We start from the raw sequence: 6,000 nt of genomic DNA, 5'->3' as shown, positions 1-6,000 counted from the left end.
TCGCAAGGGGCCTTAAGTGGTCCTAAGGGGTCACGCATGTGTTCTAACACATGCATGACCCCTTAGGACCACATAAGACCCCTTGCGACAACATTTGGTCTTAAATTGTCCTAATAGGTCCTAAGGGGTGCACATGTGTCGCAAGGGGCCTTAAGTGGTCCTAAGGGGTCACACATGTGTTAGAACACATGCGTGACCCCTTAGGACCACTTAAGACCCCTTGCGACAACATTTAGTCTTTTGTGGTCCTAATAGGTCTTAAGGGGTGCACATGTATCACAACAGGCCTTAAGTGGTCCTAAAGGGTTACTCATGTGTTAGAACACATGTGTGACCCCTTAGGATAACATATGACCCCTTGCGACACCATTTGGTCTTATGTGGTCCTAATAGGTCCTAAGGGGTGCACATGTGTCGCAATGGGCCTTAAGTCATCCTAAGGGGTCATGCATGTGTTCTGACACATGCATGACCCCTTAGGACCACATAAGGCCCCTTGTGACACCATTTGGTCTTATGTGGTTCTAAGGGGTACACATGTGTCACAAGGGGCCTTAAGTGGTCCTAAGGGGTCATACATGTGTTCTAACACATGTGTTACCCCTTAGAACCACATATTGCCCAATGCGACACCATTTGGTTTGATGTGGTCCTAATAGGTCCTAAGGGGTGCACATTTGTCACAAGGGGCCTTAAGTGGTCCTAAGGGATCACGCATGTGTTCTAACGCATGCATGACCCCTTAGGACCACATATGACCCCTTGCGACACCATTTGGTCTTTTGTGGTCCTAATAGGTCCTAAGGGTTGTACATGTGTCACAAGGGGCCTTAAGTGGTCCTAAGGGATCATGCATGTGTTAGAACACATGTGTGACACCTTAGGACCACTTATGACCCCTTGCGACAACATTTGGTCTTTTGCGGTCTTAATAGGTCCTGAGGGGTACACATGTGTCGCAAGGGGCCTTAAGTGGTCCTAAGGGGTCATGCATGTGTTCTAACACATGCGTGACCCCTTAGGACCACATATGACCCCTTGTGACACATTATTACCTCAAAGAAGTGGCAATAGATGGCCATACCCAAATATAGTGCCCATTTATTCTATGAACCGATGGAATAAGAATTTTATGGTACAGTGCAAGCTAGAATTTGAAGAACCCATTATTGTAATCTATTACAGGAGTGGTTCGTAGAGAGACTTTTTAATAATGTCTTCAAGGTCTTTGGCGGCATTTAGAAAGTCATCATCCTTCCTATAAATCACTTGTATTACCCTGGCCATGTTGAAAAGAAGTGCTTTGTAACGTTGGGTATGTCTGCACACATTAGAAAGTAGTAGTTCAATTTAGTAAGGGCCTCTTCGTTCATCCTTCCAGATAATTCAGGGCCTCTTCTTCAGTGCATCCAGGGTGCTCATTAACGTAACATTGTACGAAGGAAGCCAACTCCCCTTGATCTATTTCGCTCTAAAATACCAATGTAAAATACTTTTTAGGTAATAACATTGTCAAGCATGTTTAGAAAGTAATCAAATGAAGGGAGGCAAAGTGAGGCTCACCTAGAAAGTTCTAAAATCGTTCACAAGATGCCCTATGAGACACACGACATTGAGAAAGTCGCCTCGAAAGTCAGGCTTCTCGAGAATGTTATCACGAAGAGTCTCTCCCATAGAAAATATTGGCATAGTTACTTCCAGTGCTACCGACGCTAAGCCATTCTTCACATATTCATCGAATGAGGGCGAGTAACTTTTTAACATCCATTCTCTTTCTTTTGTCAAACTGAACAGATGATTCAACCACTGAATCCCACATTAGTAAACAAACAAATCTTGTTAGACTACTATTCCCCCATTTGCTCTACTAGAATCTAAATCGATATAAAAAATGCAATTCAAAAAGGGGTTAAAGGTTCAAGGCAAAGTATTTACCTATTGTTGCAGGTAAGGAAGCACATCACGACCTTGAACCTCTCGTGCTCATTCAGATATATCGGTCAATGTATTACAAAGAGCCATGAAAGCTATTTTCATGTCCTCTGGCAGTTGGTCGTTTTGCGATGGATCCCATCTGCAGCCTATTAGTTTGTTAGTTTGTTAGCTTGGACAGTTGTTTGTCCATTTGCTAAATAATTAGTAAATAATTGTTTGCTAACAAATGTAGTTAGAGTTCAAACAATTCTTATTAATTATTTGACTCTTTTTAGAAACTTCTAGCAACCAATTTGGTTAGAGTTGTTTAGTTGTTTTAATCGCAGACGTTGATTGAGAATTAATCTCGGTCGTTGGTTTTCCAACGAGAGTAGTATATAAGGGGGTCAGGGGGCATTTGGAAAACAATGAATGAATGAATTGTGTGAAGAACTTGCAGTGTTAGCAAGGGCGCAGTGATAGTGTTGGGATAGTAGCAAGGTGGAATCTCAACAGGAGAAATTGGGAGGTTTTCTAAGCTCTTCCAGTAACAGGCAAGCAGTATTTATATCTCTTGATTTGTTGTAGTTGATATATATTCCTCATCTGCAGTACTGGTTTTCCCTTCAGGGTTTTTCCAGGGACAATTGTCCAAAAATATTGTGTTCATTGTGTTGCGCATTTTTATGAGTTTGTGAAATTGCAGTTGTGTTATTTTCCAATATTTGTTGCTAAAATAATCTATCAAAGATAGGAGGATAATAATCAGTAACTGTAATAGATTTTTCACATGGTATCAGAGCTAAGTTAAGGGTAGAAGAGATTTACCCTAGGCGAAGGAAACTGGGGGTTTATAAAACCTAGTTTAACCTCTTTAGAATTTTTATTTACTTTAACCTTTGAGATGGCCTCAGTTGGTTTAAGAGATCAGGACAGATTGGATGGAGCCTCTAATTTTGGTGTCTGGAAAGCCATAATTTGTTTATTGCTAGAAGAGAATGGTATCAAGGAATATGTTACCACTATTGTGACTGTACCTATAGATGCAACATAGCTTGTAGCATACAAGAAGGATGATTCCAAGGCAAGGAGGCTAATCCTTGATGGTGTCAAGGACCATATAGTTCCACATATTGCTGAGTTAGATACTGCAAAGAAGATGTGAGATGCCATTCTGAATTTGTACTAGAATGCTACCACTAATCGGAAGTTGAGGAATACCCGAATGAATAAGGGAGAAGACGTGATGAGTTACCTCACCAGACTCAAACTTTTCAAGGATGAGTTAGCGGTTGTTGGAGATAAACCAAGTGATGATGAGTTGGTACGAATAGCCCTAAATGGGTTTTCTAAGCAATGGGATGTCTTTGTTCAAGTTGTTAATGGACGAGACACCTTACCAAGTTGGGATCAACTTTGGAGTGACTTCACTCAGGTGGAGCTTAGACTAAGCCTTGTCAATGGAGCCAACAATAAGAGTCAGAAAAGTGAGGCAGAACAAGAGAACGTTGCCCTAGTGGGTAAAGGAAAAGAAAAGAAGGTGTCCAACAAAGGATCAAATCCACAAGGTGAGAAGAAGAAGAAAGACTTGTTGAAGATCAAGTGCTACGGCTATCACAAGTTTGGCCACTATGTCAGCAATTGACCAGAAAGGAAAAAGAATGACAAGAAAGGAAAGAAGCAAGTTGCAGCTTCAGCAAGTGCAAATGAGCTCTCGAATAGAATGGAAGATGAGTTTGCACTCATAGCATGTATGGTTAGCTCAACCTCACAGAATGTTTGGTACATAGATAGTGGGGCGTCATTTCATATGACAGGAGTTAGAGAATACTTCTCCAGTTATAAGGAGGAGAGCACCAAAGTCCAGATCTCTATGGGAAACATGTCCAAACTCAACTCAGTTGGGAAAGGGACTATTCAATTTCAGAGGGAGAATGGTAAGATGATTCCTCTTCATGATGTGTTGCATGTTCCAGGCTTAGGAATGAATTTGATTTCTGTATCTGTCCTTCAGGACAAAGGGTACAATGTACTCTTTAGAGGGGCACATGTATTGATTAAGCATAAGGATTGGAAATCACCCATAGCTATTGGAGTTAGGAGTGGTCGACTTTATAGGTTGCAGTTTGATACTCATAAGGCACTCATGAGCAGCAATAATCCTAGAGATCTTGGAGAGATATGGCATAGGAGGATGGGCCATATACATCATGGAGCACTTAAATTGCTTCATGAGACTGCGATAGGTGTTCCAGAGGTGAGCACAGAGCATGATGATGTATGTAAGGGATGTGTGTTGGGGAAGTTTGTGAAAGCAACTTTTCCAAGGAGTGACACTAGATCCAAGGGTGTTCTTGATCTAGTACATTCAAATGTATGTGGACCAATGTCAACAAAATCTCTTAGAGGGTATGAGTACTTTAGTACTTTTATTGATGATTTCTCCAGGAAGACCTGGATATACTTTTTGAAGACCAAGGATGAGGTTTTCAGTCGCTTCCAAGAGTTCAAGGCTCTTGTGGAGAACTCGACAGGAAGGCAGATAAAGGTTCTTCAGTCAGACAATGGAGGCAAGTACAAAGGGAATGAATTCCAAGAGTTTTGTAGCGGGGAAGGAATCAAGAGAGAGTGGACTGTTCCTTACAACCTACAACAGAATGGGGTTGCTAAGAGGAAGAATCGGTCCATATCAGAGGCAGCAAGGGCTATGCTACATGATCAGGACCTACCCTATTACTTATGGGCAGAAGCATGTAGTACGACAGTATACATACAGAACAGGGTTCCACATAAGGTGCTAGGGAAGATGACATCAGAGGAAGCATTTGCTGGGAAGAAGCTAGATGTTAGTCACTTCAGGATCTTTGGGAGTTTGGCATATTGTCACATTCCAAAAGATACACGTACCAAGTTAGATCAGACTACAAAAAGAGGGTACTTTGTAGGGTACAGTGAAACCTCAAAGGCATATCAGATATTCATTCCAAGGACCAGGCGGATTATTGTTCGACGTGATGTCAAGTTCATGGAGGACAAGGCATTTAGAAGGTCCAAAGATTTGCTAGCAGATGATCAGAGTGAGCAGCCAACACAAACTCCAAGGATCACTCAACCGAATCAAGGTCAGCAAAGCTCTAGTACAATTACTAGTACAAGCATATGCTCAGGAGGTGAGAGTTCTCAAAGTATGGAGCAACAGGTGCAAGATGAGATGCATCAAGAAGACATGGAGGTTGATATTTAATCTTCTACAGTTGGCAGCAACAACCGTAAGGTTCAGCAGACACAAAGAAATACTCAGGAGTTAGTGGGTACTCCTAGGAGGAGTAGTAGACAACGGAAACAACCAGCCAAGTTTGATGACTATGTTGCATTAGTTAGTCAGTTGGTAAATAGTGACCCTTCTAGCTATCAGGAGGCTGCACAACATCAAGTATGGCAAGATGCTATGGTTGAGGAGTATACTTCAATTATGGAGAATGATGTTTGGGAGGTAGTATACCTAAGATCATGAATTGGAGGAAGGTAGACACATCCAGGGAGAAGGATGTAGATCCCACATTATTCAGGCAGTTGATTGGTTCTCTCATGTATTTGGTCAACACCAGGCCAGATATAGCATTTGCAATAAACTCTCTTAGTCAGTTCATGGTTGAGCCAAAGGGAGTGCATTGGACAGTGGCAAAGCATGTGCTGCATTATTTGCAAGGTACAATCGGGTATGGGATTAGATATGCTTGAGGTGAAGGAATCAGGTTGATGGGCTATACTGACGCAGATTGGGCAGGCAGTACAATAGACAAGAGGAGCACTTCAGGGTGTTTTTTCAGTCTGGGATCAAGAGTTGTCTCTTGGTTCAGTAGGAAGCAGAAGTCTACGGCCCTGAGTTCAGCAGAGTCAGAATACATAGCAGCTAGCATAGCGACATGTGAAGCTATATGGCTTCGGAAGTTGCTAGTAGCCTCGTTTGGTCAGAAGGTTGAGACTACGGTGATACACTGCGACAATCAGAGTTGCATTAAGTTGACTGAGAATCCGGTGTTTCATGATAGGTCGAAACATATAGACATCAGGTATCACTTCATC

The 6,000-nt window shown here is 42.0% G+C and overlaps 1 pseudogene; it reads right to left on the bottom strand.

Moving 5' to 3' along the window:
• Positions 1-1,179: 1,179 nt before the first annotated feature.
• The window catches only part of LOC131039323 (bifunctional abietadiene synthase, chloroplastic-like), a 28,185-nt pseudogene continuing 23,364 nt past the window's right edge, over positions 1,180-6,000 (bottom strand).

Source organism: Cryptomeria japonica, chromosome 6, assembly GCF_030272615.1.
Source record: "Cryptomeria japonica chromosome 6, Sugi_1.0, whole genome shotgun sequence".
Taxonomy (NCBI): domain Eukaryota; kingdom Viridiplantae; phylum Streptophyta; class Pinopsida; order Cupressales; family Cupressaceae; genus Cryptomeria; species Cryptomeria japonica.
Note: the sequence above shows the minus strand (reverse complement) of the source record. Positions and strands in the feature narration are given on the sequence as shown.